Source organism: Phyllobates terribilis, unplaced genomic scaffold (assembly GCF_046119375.1).
Source record: "Phyllobates terribilis strain yellow unplaced genomic scaffold, ASM4611937v1 Scaffold_8__6_contigs__length_399053987, whole genome shotgun sequence".
Taxonomy (NCBI): domain Eukaryota; kingdom Metazoa; phylum Chordata; class Amphibia; order Anura; family Dendrobatidae; genus Phyllobates; species Phyllobates terribilis.
In genome coordinates, this window is record NW_027362768.1 from 324,255,896 (window position 1) to 324,276,820 (window position 20,925).

Genomic DNA, 20,925 nt, shown 5'->3' on the forward strand with positions numbered 1-20,925 from the left:
CAAAAAAAACTTTTTTTTCAACTTTTTTCAATTTTACCCCCGTGGGATATATATTCTACCCCCACACATTTGGAACTCTCCTGGGGTACCCTCACACATATTATTCCCTCATTTAGCAGATATTTTCACAAAAAAAGTGAAATTTTCAAAAATTCAGAAAATTGGCTGAAAATGACTAAATATCAAGGACTCATCGGGGAAATCGCTCTGCAACTGAAATCGGAATGCTCAATGACATTTCCCCTATCTGAAAGTCTGATAAACGGCGGAAAAATGAATAAGTCCAAAATAAAAAATTTTTTCAACTTTTTTCAATTTTACCCCCGTGGGATATATATTCTACCCACACACATTTGGAACTCTCCTGGGGTACCCGCACACATATTATTACCTCATTTAGTGGATATTTTCACAAAAAAGTGAAATTGTCAAAAATTTAGAAAATTGACTGATGAAAACGACTAAATATCAAGGACTCATCGGGCACATCACTCTGGAACTGAAATCAGAACGCTCAATGACATTTCCCCGATCTGAAAGTCTGATGAACCCCGGAAAAATGACTAAGTCCAAAAAAATCTTTTTTTTCAACTTTTTTCAATTTTACCCCCGTGGGATATACATTCTACCCACACACAGTTGGAACTCTCCTGGAGTACCCTCACACATATTATTACCTCATTTAGTGGACATTTTCACAAAAAAGTGAAATTTTCAAAAATTCTGAAAATTGGCTGAAAACAACTAAATATTAAGGACTCATCGGGTGAATCGCTCTGGAACTGAAATTGAAACGCTCACTGACATTTCCCCTATCTGAAAGTCTGATAAACGCCGGAAAAATGACTACAAAAAACCCTTTTTTTCAACTTTTTTCAATTTTATCCCCGTGGGAAATATATTCTACACACACACATTTGGAACTCTCCTGGGGTACCCTCACACAAATAATTTCCTCATTTAGTGGATATTTTCACAAAAAAGTGAAATTTTCAAAAATTCAGAAAATTGACTGAAAACGACTAAATATCAAGGACTCATCCGGCAAATCGCTCTGGAACTGCAATCGGAACGCTCATTGACATTTCCCCTTTCTGAAAGTCTGATAAACGCCGGAAAAATGACTAAGTCCAAAAAAAACGCTTTTTTCAACTTTTTTCAATTTTACCCCCGTGGGATATATATTCTACTCACACACATTTGGAACTCTCCTGGGGTACCCTCACACATATTATTCCCTCATTTAGTGAATATTTTCACAAAAAAGTGAAATTTTCAAAAATTCAGAAAATTTGCTGAAAACGACTAAATATCAAGGACTCATCGGGCGAAGCGCTCTGGAACTGAAATTGGAACGCTCACTGACATTTCCACTTTCTGAAAGTCTGATAAACGCCGGAAAAATGACTAAGTACAAAAAAACCTTTTTTCAACTTTTTTAAATTTTACCCACGTGGGATATATATTCAACCCACACACATTTGGAACTCTCCTGGGGTACCCTCACACATACTATTCCCTTATTTAGCGGATATTTTCACAAAAAAGTGAAATTTGAAAAAATTCTGAAAATTGGCTGAAAACAACTAAATATTAAGGACTCAACGGGTGAATCGCTCTGGAACTGAAATCGGAATGCTCTCTGACATTTCCCCTATCTGAAAGTCTGATAAATGCCGGAAAAATGACTAAGTCCAAAAAAACCTTTTTTTTCAACTTTTTTCCATTTTATCCACGTGGGATATATATTCTACCCACACACATTTGGAACTCTCCTGGGGTACCCTCACACATATTATTCCCTTATTTAGCGGATATTTTCACAAAAAAGTGAAATTTTCAAAAATACAGAAAATTGGCTGAAAACAACTAAATATTAAGGACTCATCGGGCAAATCGCTCTGGAACGGAAATCGGAACGCTCACTGACATTTCCCTTATCTGAAAGTCTGATAAACGCCGGAAAAATGACTACAAAAAAACCTTTTTTTCAACTTTTTTCAATTTTATCCCCGTGGGAAATATATTCTACACACACACATTTGGAACTCTCCTGGGGTACCCTCAAACATATTATTCCCTCATTTAGTGAATATTTTCACAAAAAAGTGAAATTTTCAAAAATTCAGAAAATTGACTGAAAACGACTAAATATCAAGGACTCATCGGGCGAATCGCTGTTGAACTGAAATCGGAGCACTCACTGACATTTCCCCTATCTGAAAGTCTGATAAACGCCGGAAAAATGACTAAGTACAAAAAAACCTTTTTTTCAACTTTTTTCAATTTTACCCACGTGGGATATATATTCAACCCACACACATTTGGAACTCTCCTGGGGTACCCTCACACATACTATTCCCTTATTTAGCGGATATTTTCACAAAAAAGTGAAATTTGAAAAAATTCTGAAAATTGGCTGAAAACAACTAAATATTAAGGACTCAACGGGTGAATCGCTCTGGAACTGAAATCGGAACGCTCTCTGACATTTCCCCTATCTGAAAGTCTGATAAATGCCGGAAAAATGACTAAGTTCAAAAAAACCTTTTTTTTCAACTTTTTTCCATTTTATCCACGTGGGATATATATTCTACCCACACACATTTGGAACTCTCCTGGGGTACCCTCACACATATTATTCCCTTATTTAGCGGATATTTTCACAAAAAAGTGAAATTTTCAAAAATACAGAAAATTGGCTGAAAACAACTAAATATTAAGGACTCATCGGGCAAATCGCTCTGGAACGGAAATCGGAACGCTCACTGACATTTCCCTTATCTGAAAGTCTGATAAACGCCGGAAAAATGACTACAAAAAAACCTTTTTTTCAACTTTTTTCAATTTTATCCCCGTGGGAAATATATTCTACACACACACATTTGGAACTCTCCTGGGGTACCCTCACACAAATAATTTCCTCATTTAGTGGATATTTTCACAAAAAAGTGAAATTTTCAAAAATTCAGAAAATTGACTGAAAACGACTAAATATCAAGGACTCATCGGGCAAATCGCTCTGGAACTGAAATCGGAATGCTCATTGACATTTCCCCTTTCTGAAAGTCTGATAAACACCGGAAAAATGACTAAGTCCAAAAAAACCTTTTTTTTCAACTTTTTTCAATTTTACCCCCGTGGGATATATATTCTACCCACACACATTTGGAACTCTCCTGGGGTACCCTCACACATACTATTCCCTTATTTAGCGGATATTTTCACAAAAAAGAGAAATTTGAAAAAATTCTGAAAATTGGCTGAAAACAACTAAATATTAAGGACTCAACGGGTAAATCGCTCTGGAACTGAAATCGGAACGCTCTCTGACATTTCCCCTATCTGAAAGTCTGATAAATGCCGGAAAAATGACTAAGTCCAAAAAAACCTTTTTTTTCAACTTTTTTCCATTTTATCCACATGGGATATATATTCTACCCACAAACATTTGGAACTCTCCTGGGGTACCCTCACACATATTATTCCCTTATTTAGCGGATATTTTCACAAAAAAGTGAAATTTTCAAAAATTCAGAAAATTGACTGAAAACGACTAAATATCAAGGACTCATCGGGCGAATCGCTGTTGAACTGAAATCGGAACACTCAATGACATTTCCCCTTTCTGAAAGTCTGATAAACGCCGGAAAAATGACTACAAAAAAACCTTTTTTTCAACTTTTTTCAATTTTATCCCCGTGGGAAATATATTCTACACACACACATTTGGAACTCTCCTGGGGTACCCTCACACAAATAATTTCCTCATTTAGTGGATATTTTCACAAAAAAGTGAAATGTTCAAAAATTCAGAAAATTGACTGAAAACGACTAAATATCAAGGACTCATCGTGCAAATCGCTCTGGAACTGAAATCGGAATGCTCATTGACATTTCCCCTTTCTGAAAGTCTGATAAACGCCGGAAAAATGACTAAGTCTAAAAAAACCTTTTTTTTCAACTTTTTTCAATTTTACCCACGTGGGATAAATATTCAACCCACACACATTTGGAACTCTCCTGGGGTACCCTCACACATACTATTCCCTCATTTAGTGGATATTTTCACAAAAAAGTGAAATTTTCAAAAATTGAGAAAATAGGCTGAAAACGACTAAATATCAAGGACTCATCGGGCGAATCGCTGTTGAACTGAAATCGGAACACTCACTGACATTTCCCCTATCTGAATGTCTGATAAACGCCGGAAAAATGACTAAGTACAAAAAAATCTTTTTTTTCAACTTTTTTCAATTTTATCCACGTGGGATATATATTCTACCCACACACATTTGGAACTCTCCTGGGGTACCCTCACACATATTATTCCCTCATTTAGTGAATATTTTCACAAAAAAGTGAAATTTTCAAAAATTCAGAAAATTCGCTGAAAACGACTAAATATCAAGGACGCATCGGGTGAATCGCTCTGGAACTGAAATCGGAATGCTCATTGACATTTCCCCTTTCTGAAAGTCTGATAAACGCCGGAAAAATGACTACAAAAAAACCTTTTTTTCAACTTTTTTCAATTTTATCCCCGTGGGAAATATATTCTACCCACACACATTTGGAACTCTCCTGGGGTACCCTCACACATATTATTCCCTCATTTAGCGGATATTTTCACAAAAAAGTGAAATTTTCAAAAATTCAGAAAATTGACTGAAAACGACTAAATATCAAGGACTCATCATGCGAATCGCTCTTGAACTGAAATCGGAACGCTCATTGACATTTCCCCTTTCTGAAAGTCTGATAAACGCTGGAAAAATGACAGTCCAAAAAAAACTTTTTTATCAACTTTTTTCAAGTTTACCCACGTGGGATATATATTCTACCCACACACATTTGGAACTCTCCTGGGGTACCCTCACACATATTATTCCCTCATTTAGTGAACATTTTCACAAAAAAGTGAAATTTTCAAAAATTCAGAAAATTGGCTGAAAACAACTAAATATTAAGGACTCATCGGGCAAAACGCTCTGGAACTCAAATCGGAACACTCACTGACATTTCCCCTATCTGAAAGTCTGATAAACGCCGGAAAAATGACTAAGTACAAAAAAACCTTTTTTCAACTTTTTTCAATTTTACCCACGTGGGATATATATTCAACCCACACACATTTGGAACTCTCCTGGGGTACCCTCACATATACTATTCCCTCATTTAGTGGATATTTTCACAAAAAAGTGAAATTTTCAAAAATTCAGAAAATTCGCTGAAAACGACTAAATATCAAGGACTCATCGGGCGAAGCGCTCTGGAACTGAAATCGGAACGCTCACTGACATTTCCCCTTTCTGAAAGTCTGATAAACGACAGAAAAATGACTACAAAAAAAACTTTTTTTCAACTTTCTTCAATTTTATCTCCGTGGGAAATATATTCTACACACACACATTTGGAACTCTCCTGGGGTACCCTCACACAAATAATTTCCTCATTTAGTGGATATTTTCACAAAAAAGTGAAATTTTCAAAAATTCAGAAAATTGACTGAAAACGACTAAATATCAAGGACTCATCGGGCAAATCGCTCTGGAACTGAAATCGGAATGCTCATTGACATTTCCCCTTTCTGAAAGTCTGATAAACGCCGGAAAAATGACTAAGTCCAAAAAAACCTTTTTTTTCAACTTTTTTCAATTTTATCCACGTGGGATATATATTCTACCCACACACATTTGGAACTCTCCTGGGGTACCCTCACACATATTATTCCCTTATTTAGCGGATATTTTCACAAAAAAGTGAAATTTTCAAAAATTCAGAAAATTGGCTGAAAACAACTAAATATCAAGGACTCATCGGGCAAATCGCTCTGGAACTGAAATCGAAACGCTCACTGACATTTCCCTTATCTGAAAGTCTGATAAACGCCGGAAAAATGACTACAAAAAAACCTTTTTTTCAACTTTTTTCAATTTTATCCCCGTGGGAAATATATTCTACACACACACATTTGGAACTCTCCTGGGGTACCCTCACACAAATAATTTCCTCATTTAGTGGATATTTTCACAAAAAAGTGAAATGTTCAAAAATTCAGAAAATTGACTGAAAACGACTAAATATCAAGGACTCATCGTGCAAATCGCTCTGGAACTGAAATCGGAATGCTCATTGACATTTCCCCTTTCTGAAAGTCTGATAAACGCCGGAAAAATGACTAAGTCTAAAAAAACCTTTTTTTTCAACTTTTTTCAATTTTACCCACGTGGGATATATATTCAACCCACACACATTTGGAACTCTCCTGGGGTACCCTCACACATACTATTCCCTCATTTAGTGGATATTTTCACAAAAAAGTGAAATTTTCAAAAATTGAGAAAATAGGCTGAAAACGACTAAATATCAAGGACTCATCGGGCGAATCGCTGTTGAACTGAAATCGGAACACTCACTGACATTTCCCCTATCTGAATGTCTGATAAACGCCGGAAAAATGACTACAAAAAAACCTTTTTTTCAACTTTTTTCAATTTTATCCCCGTGGGAAATATATTCTACCCACACACATTTGGAACTCTCCTGGGGTACCCTCACACATATTATTCCCTCATTTAGTGAATATTTTCACAAAAAAGTGAAATTTTCAAAAATTCAGAAAATTGACTGAAAACGACTAAATATCAAGGACTCATCGGGCGAATCGCTGTTGAACTGAAATCGGAACACTCACTGACATTTCCCCGATCTGAAAGTCTGATAAACGCCGGAAAAATGACTAAGTACAAAAAAACCTTTTTTTCAACTTTTTTCAATTTTACCCACGTGGGATATATATTCAACCCACACACATTTGGAACTCTCCTGGGGTACCCTCACACATACTATTCCCTTATTTAGCGGATATTTTCACAAAAAAGAGAAATTTGAAAAAATTCTGAAAATTGGCTGAAAACAACTAAATATTAAGGACTCAACGGGTGAATCGCTCTGGAACTGAAATCGGAACGCTCTCTGACATTTCCCCTATCTGAAAGTCTGATAAATGCCGGAAAAATGACTAAGTCCAAAAAAACCTTTTTTTTCAACTTTTTTCCATTTTATCCACATGGGATATATATTCTACCCACAAACATTTGGAACTCTCCTGGGGTACCCTCACACATATTATTCCCTTATTTAGCGGATATTTTCACAAAAAAGTGAAATTTTCAAAAATTCAGAAAATTGACTGAAAACGACTAAATATCAAGGACTCATCGGGCGAATCGCTGTTGAACTGAAATCGGAACACTCACTGACATTTCCCCTTTCTGAAAGTCTGATAAACGCCGGAAAAATGACTAAGTCCAAAAAAACCTTTTTTTTCAACTTTTTTCAATTTTATCCACGTGGGATATATATTCTACCCACACACATTTGGAACTCTCCTGGGGTACCCTCACACATATTATTCCCTTATTTAGCGGATATTTTCACAAAAAAGTGAAATTTTCAAAAATTCAGAAAATTGGCTGAAAACAACTAAATATCAAGGACTCATCGGGCAAATCGCTCTGGAACTGAAATCGAAACGCTCACTGACATTTCCCTTATCTGAAAGTCTGATGAACGCCGGAAAAATGACTACAAAAAAACCTTTTTTTCAACTTTTTTCAATTTTATCCCCGTGGGAAATATATTCTACACACACACATTTGGAACTCTCCTGGGGTACCCTCACACAAATAATTTCCTCATTTAGTGGATATTTTCGCAAAAAAGTGAAATGTTCAAAAATTCAGAAAATTGACTGAAAACGACTAAATATCAAGGACTCATCGTGCAAATCGCTCTGGAACTGAAATCGGAATGCTCATTGACATTTCCCCTTTCTGAAAGTCTGATAAACGCCGGAAAAATGACAAAGTCTAAAAAAACCTTTTTTTTCAACTTTTTTCAATTTTACCCACATGGGATATATATTCAACCCACACACATTTGGAACTCTCCTGGGGTACCCTCACACATACTATTCCCTCATTTAGTGGATATTTTCACAAAAAAGTGAAATTTTCAAAAATTGAGAAAATAGGCTGAAAACGACTAAATATCAAGGACTCATCGGGCGAATCGCTGTTGAACTGAAATCGGAACACTCACTGACATTTCCCCTATCTGAATGTCTGATAAACGCCGGAAAAATGACTAAGTACAAAAAAATCTTTTTTTTCAACTTTTTTCAATTTTATCCACGTGGGATATATATTCTACCCACACACATTTGGAACTCTCCTGGGGTACCCTCACACATATTATTCCCTTATTTAGCGGATAATTTCACAAAAAAGTGAAATTTTCAAAAATTCAGAAAATTGGCTGAAAACAACTAAATATCAAGGACTCATCGGGCGAATCACTCTGTAACTGAAATCGGAACGCTCATTGATATTTCCCCTTTCTGAAAGTCTGATAAACGCCGGAAAAATGACTAAGTCCAAAAAACCTTTTTTTTCAACTTTTTTCAATTTTACCCCCGTGGGATATATATTCTACCCACACACATTTGGAACTCTCCTGGGGTACCCTCAAACATATTATTCCCTCATATAGTGAATATTTTCACAAAAAAGTGAAATTTTCAAAAATTAAGAAAATTCACTGAAAACGACTAAATATCAAGGACTCATCGGGCGTATCACTCTTGAACTGAAATCGGAACGCTCATTGACATTTTCCGTTTCTGAAAGTCTGATAAACGCTGGAAAAATGACAGTCCAAAAAAAACTTTTTTTTCAACTTTTTTCAATTTTACCCACGTGGGATATGTATTCTACCCACACACATTTGGAACTCTCCTGGGGTACCCTCACACATATTATTCCCTCATTTAGTGAACATTTTCACAAAAAGTGAAATTTTCAAAAATTCAGAAAATTGGCTGAAAACAACTAAATATTAAGGACTCATCGGGCAAAACGCTCTGGAACTCAAATCGGAACACTCACTGACATTTCCCCTATCTGAAAGTCTGATAAACGCCGGAAAAATGACTAAGTCCAAAAAAATCATTTTTTTCAACTTTTTTCAATTTCCCCCCCGTGGGATATAAATTCTACCCACACACATTTGGAACTCTCCTGGGGTAGCCGCACACATATTATTACCTCATTTAGTGGACATTTTCACAAAAAAGTGAAATTTTCAAAAATTCTGCAAAATTGGCTGAAAACAACTAAATATTAAGTACTCATCGGGTGAATCACTCTGGAACTGAAATCGAAACGCTCACTGACATTTCCCCTATCTGAAAGTCTGATAAATGCCAGAAAAATGACTACAAAAAAACCTTTTTTTCAACTATTTTCAATTTTATACCCGTGGGAAATATATTCTACACACACACATTTGGAACTCTCCTGGGGTACCCTCACACAAAAAATTTCCTCATTTAGTGGATATTTTCACAAAAAAGTGAAATTTTCAAAAATTCAGAAAATTCGCTGAAAACGACTAAATATCAAGGACTCATCGGGTGACGCGCTCTGGAACTGAAATCGGAATGCTCATTGACATTTCCCCTTTCTGAAAGTCTGATAAACGCCGGAAAAATGACTACAAAAAAACCTTTTTTTCAACTTTTTTCAATTTTACCCCCGTGGGAAATATATTCTACCCACACACATTTGGAACTCTCCTGGGGTACCCTCACACATATTATTCCCTCATTTAGTGGATATTTTCACAAAAAAGTGAAATTTTCAAAAATTCAGAAATTGACTGAAAACGACTAAATATCAAGGACTCATCATGCGAATCGCTCTTGAACTGAAATCGGAACGCTCATTGACATTTCCCCTTTCTGAAAGTCTGATAAACGCTGGAAAAATGACAGTCCACAAAAAACTTTTTTTTCAACTTTTTTCAAGTTTACCCACGTGGGATATATATTCTACCCACACACATTTGGAACTCTCCTGGGGTACCCTCACACATATTATTCCCTCATTTAGTGAACATTTTCACAAAAAAGTGAAATTTTCAAAAATTCAGAAAATTGGCTGAAAACAACTAAATATTAAGGACTCATCGGGCAAAACGCTCTGGAACTCAAATCGGAACACTCACTGACATTTCCCCTATCTGAAAGTCTGATAAACGCCGGAAAAATGACTAAGTACAAAAAAACCTTTTTTTCAACTTTTTTCAATTTTACCCACGTGGGATATATATTCAACCCACACACATTTGGAACTCTCCTGGGGTACCCTCACATATACTATTCCCTCATTTAGTGGATATTTTCACAAAAAAGTGAAATTTTCAAAAATTCAGAAAATTCGCTGAAAACGACTAAATATCAAGGACTCATCGGGCGAAGCGCTCTGGAACTGAAATCGGAACGCTCACTGACATTTCCCCTTTCTGAAAGTCTGATAAACGACAGAAAAATGATTACAAAAAAAACTTTTTTTCAACTTTCTTCAATTTTATCTCCGTGGGAAATATATTCTACACACACACATTTGGAACTCTCCTGGGATACCCTCACACAAATAATTTCCTCATTTAGTGGATATTTTCACAAAAAAGTGAAATGTTCAAAAATTCAGAAAATTGACTGAAAACGACTAAATATCAAGGACTCATCGGGCAAATCGCTCTGGAACTGAAATCGGAATGCTCATTGACATTTCCCCTTTCTGAAAGTCTGATAAACGCCGGAAAAATGACGAAGTCCAAAAAAACCTTTTTTTCAACTTTTTTCAATTTTATCCACGTGGGATATATATTCTACCCACACACATTTGGAACTCTCCTGGGGTACCCTCACACATATTATTCCCTTATTTAGCGGATAATTTCACAAAAAAGTGAAATTTTCAAAAATTCAGAAAATTGGCTGAAAACAACTAAATATTAAGGACTCATCGGGTGAATCGCTCTGGAACTGAAATCGAAACGCTCTCTGACATTTCCCCTATCTGAAAGTCTGATAAACGCCAGAAAAATGACTACAAAAAAACCTTTTTTTCAACTTTTTTCAATTTTATCCCCGTGGGAAATATATTCTACACACACACATTTGGAACTCTCCTGGGGTACCCTCACACAAATAATTTCCTCATTTAGTGGATATTTTCACAAAAAAGTGAAATTTTCAAAAATTCAGAAAATTGACTGAAAACGACTAAATATCAAGGACTCATCGGGCGAATCGCTCTTGAACTGAAATCGGAACGCTCATTGACATTTCCCCTTTCTGAAAGTCTGATAAACGCTGGAAAAATGACAGTCCAAAAAAACTTTTTTTTCAACTTTTTTCAATTTTACCCACGTGGGATATATATTCTACCCACACACATTTGGAACTCTCCTGGGGTACCCTCACACATATTATTTCCTCATTTAGTGAACATTTTCACAAAAAAGTGAAATTTTCAAAAATTCAGAAAATTGGCTGAAAACAACTAAATATTAAGGACTCATCGGGCAAAACGCTCTGGAACTCAAATCGGAACACTCACTGACATTTCCCCTATCTGAAAGTCTGTTAAACGCCGGAAAAATGACTAAGTACAAAAAAACCTTTTTTTCAACTTTTTTCAATTTTACCCACGTGGGATATATATTCAACCCACACACATTTGGAACTCTCCTGGGGTACCCTCACACATATTATTCCCTTATTTAGCGGATATTTTCACAAAAAAGTGAAATTTTCAAAAATTCAGAAAATTGGCTGAAAACGACTAAATATCAAGGACTCATCGGGCGTATCACTCTTGAACTGAAATCGGAACGCTCATTGACATTTCCCCTTTCTGAAAGTCTGATAAACGCTGGAAAAATGACAGTCCAAAAAAAACTTTTTTTTCAACTTTTTTCAATTTTACCCACGTGGGATATATATTCTACCCACACACATTTGGAACTCTCCTGGGGTACCCTCACACATATTATTCCCTCATTTAGTGAACATTTTCACAAAAAGTGAAATTTTCAAAAATTCAGAAAATTGGCTGAAAACAACTAAATATTAAGGACTCATCGGGCAAAACGCTCTGGAACTCAAATCGGAACACTCACTGACATTTCCCCTATCTGAAAGTCTGATAAACGCCGGAAAAATGACTAGGTCCAAAAAAATCTTTTTTTTCAACTTTTTTCAATTTCCCCCCCGTGGGATATAAATTCTACCCACACACATTTGGAACTCTCCTGGGGTAGCCGCACACATATTATTACCTCATTAATGGAAATTTTCACAAAAAAGTGAAATTTTCAAAAATTCTGCAAAATTGGCTGAAAACAACTAAATATTAAGTACTCATCGGGCGAATCACTCTGGAACTCAAATCGGAACACTCACTGACATTTCCCCTATCTGAAAGTCTGATAAACGGCAGAAAAATGACTACAAAAAAACCTTTTTTTCAACTTTTTTCAATTTTATCCCCGTGGGAAATATATTCTACACACACACATTTGGAACTGTCCTGGGGTACACTCACACAAATAATTTCCTCATTTAGTGGATATTTTCACAAAAAAGTGAAATTTTCAAAAATTCAGAAAATTGACTGAAAACGACTAAATATCAAGGACTCATCGGGCAAATCGCTCTGGAACTGAAATCGGAATGCTCATTGACATTTCCCCTTTCTGAAAGTCTGATAAACGCCGGAAAAATGACTAAGTCCAAAAAAACCTTTTTTTTCAACTTTTTTCAATTTTACCCCCGTGGGATATATATTCTACCCACACACATTTGGAACTCTCCTGGGTACCCTCAAACATATTATTCCCTCATTTAGTGAACATTTTCACAAAAAAGTGAAATTTTCAAAAATTCAGAAAATTGGCTGAAAACAACTAAATATTAAGGACTCATCGGGCAAAACGCTCTGGAACTGAAATCGGAACACTCACTGACTTTCCCCTATCTGAAAGTCTGATAAACGCCGGAAAAATTACTAAGTACAAAAAAACCTTTTTTTCAACTTTTTTCAATTTTACCCACGTGGGATATATATTCAACCCACACACATTTGGAACTCTCCTGGGGTACTCTCAAACATACTATTCCCTTATTTAGCGGATATTTTCACAAAAAAGTGAAATTTGAAAAAATTCTGAAAATTGGCTGAAAACAACTAAATATTAAGGACTCAACGGGTGAATCGCTCTGGAACTGAAATCGGAACGCTCTCTGACTTTTCCCCTATCTGAAAGTCTGATAAATGCCGGAAAAATTACTAAGTCCAAAAAAATCTTTTTTTTCAACTTTTTTCAATTTTATCCACGTGGGATATAAATTCTACCCACACACATTTGGAACTCTCCTGGGGTAGCCGCACACATATTATTACCTCATTTAGTGGACATTTTCACAAAAAAGTGAAATTTTCAAAAATTCTGCAAAATTGGCTGAAAACAATTAAATATTAAGGACTCATCGGGCGAATCGCTCTGGAACTGAAATCGAAACGCTCACTGACATTTCCCCTATCTGAAAGTCTGATAAACGCCAGAAAAATGACTACAAAAAAACCTTTTTTTCAACTTTTTTTAATTTTATCCCCGTGGGAAATATATTCTACACACACACATTTGGAACTCTCCTGGGGTACCCTCACACAAATAATTTCCTCATTTAGTGGATATTTTCACAAAAAAGTGAAATTTTCAAAAATTCAGAAAATTGACTGAAAACGACTAAATATCAAGGACTCATCGGGCAAATCGCTCTGGAACTGAAATCGGAATGCTCATTGACATTTCCTCTTTCTGAAAGTCTGATAAACGCCGGAAAAATGACTAAGTCCAAAAAAACCTTTTTTTTCAACTTTTTTCAATTTTACCCCCGTGGGATATATATTCTACCCACACACATTTGGAACTCTCCTGGGGTACCCTCAAACATATTATTCCCTCATTTAGTGAATATTTTCACAAAAAAGTGAAATTTTCAAAAATTCAGAAAATTGACTGAAAACGACTAAATATCAAGGACTCATCGGGCGAATCGCTCTTGAACTGAAATCGGAACGCTCATTGACATTTCCCCTTTCTGAAAGTCTGATAAACGCTGGAAAAATGACAGTCCAAAAAAAACTTTTTTTTCAACTTTTTTCAATTTTACCCACGTGGGATATATATTCTACCCACACACATTTGGAACTCTCCTGGGGTACCCTCACACATATTATTCCCTCATTTAGTGAACATTTTCACAAAAAAGTGAAATTTTCAAAAATTCAGAAAATTGGCTGAAAACAACTAAATATTAAGGACTCATCGGGCAAAACGCTCTGGAACTCAAATCGGAACACTCACTGACATTTCCCCTATCTGAAAGTCTGATTAACGGCAGAAAAATGACTACAAAAAAACCTTTTTTTCAACTTTTTTCAATTTTATCCCCGTGGGAAATATATTCTACACACACACATTTGGAACTCTCCTGGGGTACCCTCACACAAATAATTTCCTCATTTAGTGGATATTTTCGCAAAAAAGTGAAATGTTCAAAAATTCAGAAAATTTACTGAAAACGACTAAATATCAAGGACTCATCGTGCAAATCGCTCTGGAACTGAAATCGGAATGCTCATTGACATTTCCCCTTTCTGAAAGTCTGATAAACGCCGGAAAAATGACAAAGTCTAAAAAAACCTTTTTTTTCAACTTTTTTCAATTTTACCCACATGGGATATATATTCAACCCACACACATTTGGAACTCTCCTGGGGTACCCTCACACATACTATTCCCTCATTTAGTGGATATTTTCACAAAAAAGTGAAATTTTCAAAAATTGAGAAAATAGGCTGAAAACGACTAAATATCAAGGACTCATCGGGCGAATCGCTGTTGAACTGAAATCGGAACACTCACTGACATTTCCCCTATCTGAATGTCTGATAAACGCCGGAAAAATGACTAAGTACAAAAAAATCTTTTTTTTCAACTTTTTTCAATTTTATCCACGTGGGATATATATTCTACCCACACACATTTGGAACTCTCCTGGGGTACCCTCACACATATTATTCCCTTATTTAGCGGATAATTTCACAAAAAAGTGAAATTTTCAAAAATTCAGAAAATTGGCTGAAAACAACTAAATATCAAGGACTCATCGGGCGAATCACTCTGTAACTGAAATCGGAACGCTCATTGATATTTCCCCTTTCTGAAAGTCTGATAAACGCCGGAAAAATGACTAAGTCCAAAAAACCTTTTTTTTCAACTTTTTTCAATTTTACCCCCGTGGGATATATATTCTACCCACACACATTTGGAACTCTCCTGGGGTACCCTCAAACATATTATTCCCTCATATAGTGAATATTTTCACAAAAAAGTGAAATTTTCAAAAATTAAGAAAATTCACTGAAAACGACTAAATATCAAGGACTCATCGGGCGTATCACTCTTGAACTGAAATCGGAACGCTCATTGACATTTTCCGTTTCTGAAAGTCTGATAAACGCTGGAAAAATGACAGTCCAAAAAAAACTTTTTTTTCAACTTTTTTCAATTTTACCCACGTGGGATATGTATTCTACCCACACACATTTGGAACTCTCCTGGGGTACCCTCACACATATTATTCCCTCATTTAGTGAACATTTTCACAAAAAGTGAAATTTTCAAAAATTCAGAAAATTGGCTGAAAACAACTAAATATTAAGGACTCATCGGGCAAAACGCTCTGGAACTCAAATCGGAACACTCACTGACATTTCCCCTATCTGAAAGTCTGATAAACGCCGGAAAAATGACTAAGTCCAAAAAAATCATTTTTTTCAACTTTTTTCAATTTCCCCCCCGTGGGATATAAATTCTACCCACACACATTTGGAACTCTCCTGGGGTAGCCGCACACATATTATTACCTCATTTAGTGGACATTTTCACAAAAAAGTGAAATTTTCAAAAATTCTGCAAAATTGGCTGAAAACAACTAAATATTAAGTACTCATCGGGTGAATCACTCTGGAACTGAAATCGAAACGCTCACTGACATTTCCCCTATCTGAAAGTCTGATAAATGCCAGAAAAATGACTACAAAAAAACCTTTTTTTCAACTATTTTCAATTTTATACCCGTGGGAAATATATTCTACACACACACATTTGGAACTCTCCTGGGGTACCCTCACACAAAAAATTTCCTCATTTAGTGGATATTTTCACAAAAAAGTGAAATTTTCAAAAATTCAGAAAATTCGCTGAAAACGACTAAATATCAAGGACTCATCGGGTGAAGCGCTCTGGAACTGAAATCGGAATGCTCATTGACATTTCCCCTTTCTGAAAGTCTGATAAACGCCGGAAAAATGACTACAAAAAAACCTTTTTTTCAACTTTTTTCAATTTTACCCCCGTGGGAAATATATTCTACCCACACACATTTGGAACTCTCCTGGGGTACCCTCACACATATTATTCCCTCATTTAGTGGATATTTTCACAAAAAAGTGAAATTTTCAAAAATTCAGAAATTGACTGAAAACGACTAAATATCAAGGACTCATCATGCGAATCGCTCTTGAACTGAAATCGGAACGCTCATTGACATTTCCCCTTTCTGAAAGTCTGATAAACGCTGGAAAAATGACAGTCCACAAAAAACTTTTTTTTCAACTTTTTTCAAGTTTACCCACGTGGGATATATATTCTACCCACACACATTTGGAACTCTCCTGGGGTACCCTCACACATATTATTCCCTCATTTAGTGAACATTTTCACAAAAAAGTGAAATTTTCAAAAATTCAGAAAATTGGCTGAAAACAACTAAATATTAAGGACTCATCGGGCAAAACGCTCTGGAACTCAAATCGGAACACTCACTGACATTTCCCCTATCTGAAAGTCTGATAAACGCCGGAAAAATGACTAAGTACAAAAAAACCTTTTTTTCAACTTTTTTCAATTTTACCCACGTGGGATATATATTCAACCCACACACATTTGGAACTCTCCTGGGGTACCCTCACATATACTATTCCCTCATTTAGTGGATATTTTCACAAAAAAGTGAAATTTTCAAAAATTCAGAAAATTCGCTGAAAACGACTAAATATCAAGGACTCATCGGGCGAAGCGCTCTGGAACTGAAATCGGAACGCTCACTGACATTTCCCCTTTCTGAAAGTCTGATAAACGACAGAAAAATGATTACAAAAAAAACTTTTTTTCAACTTTCTTCAATTTTATCTCCGTGGGAAATATATTCTACACACACACATTTGGAACTCTCCTGGGATACCCTCACACAAATAATTTCCTCATTTAGTGGATATTTTCACAAAAAAGTGAAATGTTCAAAAATTCAGAAAATTGACTGAAAACGACTAAATATCAAGGACTCATCGGGCAAATCGCTCTGGAACTGAAATCGGAATGCTCATTGACATTTCCCCTTTCTGAAAGTCTGATAAACGCCGGAAAAATGACGAAGTCCAAAAAAACCTTTTTTTCAACTTTTTTCAATTTTATCCACGTGGGATATATATTCTACCCACACACATTTGGAACTCTCCTGGGGTACCCTCACACATATTATTCCCTTATTTAGCGGATAATTTCACAAAAAAGTGAAATTTTCAAAAATTCTGAAAATTGGCTGAAAACAACTAAATATTAAGGACTCATCGGGTGAATCGCTCTGGAACTGAAATCGAAACGCTCTCTGACATTTCCCCTATCTGAAAGTCTGATAAACGCCAGAAAAATGACTACAAAAAAACCTTTTTTTCAACTTTTTTCAATTTTATCCCCGTGGGAAATATATTCTACACACACACATTTGGAACTCTCCTGGGGTACCCTCACACAAATAATTTCCTCATTTAGTGGATATTTTCACAAAAAAGTGAAATTTTCAAAAATTCAGAAAATTGACTGAAAACGACTAAATATCAAGGACTCATCGGGCGAATCGCTCTTGAACTGAAATCGGAACGCTCATTGACATTTCCCCTTTCTGAAAGTCTGATAAACGCTGGAAAAATGACAGTCCAAAAAAACTTTTTTTTCAACTTTTTTCAATTTTACCCACGTGGGATATATATTCTACCCACACACATTTGGAACTCTCCTGGGGTACCCTCACACATATTATTTCCTCATTTAGTGAACATTTTCACAAAAAAGTGAAATTTTCAAAAATTCAGAAAATTGGCTGAAAACAACTAAATATTAAGGACTCATCGGGCAAAACGCTCTGGAACTCAAATCGGAACACTCACTGACATTTCCCCTATCTGAAAGTCTGTTAAACGCCGGAAAAATGACTAAGTACAAAAAAACCTTTTTTTCAACTTTTTTCAATTTTACCCACGTGGAATATATATTCAACCCACACACATTTGGAACTCTCCTGGGGTACCCTCACACATATTATTCCCTTATTTAGCGGATATTTTCACAAAAAAGTGAAATTTTCAAAAATTCAGAAAATTGGCTGAAAACGACTAAATATCAAGGACTCATCGGGCGTATCACTCTTGAACTGAAATCGGAACGCTCATTGACATTTCCCCTTTCTGAAAGTCTGATAAACGCTGGAAAAATGACAGTCCAAAAAAAACTTTTTTTTCAACTTTTTTCAATTTTACCCACGTGGGATATATATTCTACCCACACACATTTGGAACTCTCCTGGGGTACCCTCACACATATTATTCCCTCATTTAGTGAACATTTTCACAAAAAGTGAAATTTTCAAAAATTCAGAAAATTGGCTGAAAACAACTAAATATTAAGGACTCATCGGGCAAAACGCTCTGGAACTCAAATCGGAACACTCACTGACATTTCCCCTATCTGAAAGTCTGATAAACGCCGGAAAAATGACTAGGTCCAAAAAAATCTTTTTTTTCAACTTTTTTCAATTTCCCCCCCGTGGGATATAAATTCTACCCACACACATTTGGAACTCTCCTGGGGTAGCCGCACACATATTATTACCTCATTAATGGAAATTTTCACAAAAAAGTGAAATTTTCAAAAATTCTGCAAAATTGGCTGAAAACAACTAAATATTAAGTACTCATCGGGCGAATCACTCTGGAACTCAAATCGGAACACTCACTGACATTTCCCCTATCTGAAAGTCTGATAAACGGCAGAAAAATGACTACAAAAAAACCTTTTTTTCAACTTTTTTCAATTTTATCCCCGTGGGAAATATATTCTACACACACACATTTGGAACTGTCCTGGGGTACACTCACACAAATAATTTCCTCATTTAGTGGATATTTTCACAAAAAAGTGAAATTTTCAAAAATTCAGAAAATTGACTGAAAACGACTAAATATCAAGGACTCATCGGGCAAATCGCTCTGGAACTGAAATCGGAATGCTCATTGACATTTCCCCTTTCTGAAAGTCTGATAAACGCTGGAAAAATGACTAAGTCCAAAAAAACCTTTTTTTTCAACTTTTTTCAATTTTATCCACGTGGGATATATATTCTACCGACACACATTTGGAACTCTCTCTGGGGTACCCTCACACATATTATTCCCTCATTTAGCGGATATTTTCACAAAAAAAGTGAAATTTTCAAAAATTGAGAAAATAGGCTGAAAACGACTAAATATCAAGGACTCATCGGGCGAATCGCTCTGGAACTGAAATCGGAATGCTCATTGACATTTCCCCTTTCTGAAAGTCTGATAAACGCCGGAAAAATGACTAAGTCAAAAAAAACTTTTTTTTCAACTTTTTTCAATTTTACCCCCGTGGGATATATATTCTACCCACACACATTTGGAACTCTCCTGGGTACCCTCAAACATATTATTCCCTCATTTAGTGAACATTTTCACAAAAAAGTGAAATTTTCAAAAATTCAGAAAATTGGCTGAAAACAACTAAATATTAAGGACTCATCGGGCAAAACGCTCTGGAACTGAAATCGGAACACTCACTGACTTTCCCCTATCTGAAAGTCTGATAAACGCCGGAAAAATTACTAAGTACAAAAAAACCTTTTTTTCAACTTTTTTAAATTTTACCCACGTGGGATATATATTCAACCCACACACATTTGGAACTCTCCTGGGGTACTCTCAAACATACTATTCCCTTATTTAGCGGATATTTTCACAAAAAAGTGAAATTTGAAAAAATTCTGAAAATTGGCTGAAAACAACTAAATATTAAGGACTCAACGGGTGAATCGCTCTGGAACTGAAATCGGAACGCTCTCTGACTTTTCCCCTATCTGAAAGTCTGATAAATGCCGGAAAAATTACTAAGTCCAAAAAAATCTTTTTTTTCAACTTTTTTCAATTTTATCCACGTGGGATATAAATTCTACCCACACACATTTGGAACTCTCCTGGGGTAGCCGCACACATATTATTACCTCATTTAGTGGACATTTTCACAAAAAAGTGAAATTTTCAAAAATTCTGCAAAATTGGCTGAAAACAATTAAATATTAAGGACTCATCGGGCGAATCGCTCTGGAACTGAAATCGAAACGCTCACTGACATTTCCCCTATCTGAAAGTCTGATAAACGCCAGAAAAATGACTACAAAAAAACCTTTTTTTCAACTTTTTTTAATTTTATCCCCGTGGGAAATATATTCTACACACACACATTTGGAACTCTCCTGGGGTACCCTCACACAAATAATTTCCTCATTTAGTGGATATTTTCACAAAAAAGTGAAATTTTCAAAAATTCAGAAAATTGACTGAAAACGACTAAATATCAAGGACTCATCGGGCAAATCGCTCTGGAACTGAAATCGGAATGCTCATTGACATTTCCTCTTTCTGAAAGTCTGATAAACGCCGGAAAAATGACTAAGTCCAAAAAAACCTTTTTTTTCAACTTTTTTCAATTTTACCCCCGTGGGATATATATTCTACCCACACACATTTGGAACTCTCCTGGGGTACCCTCAAACATATTATTCCCTCATTTAGTGAATATTTTCACAAA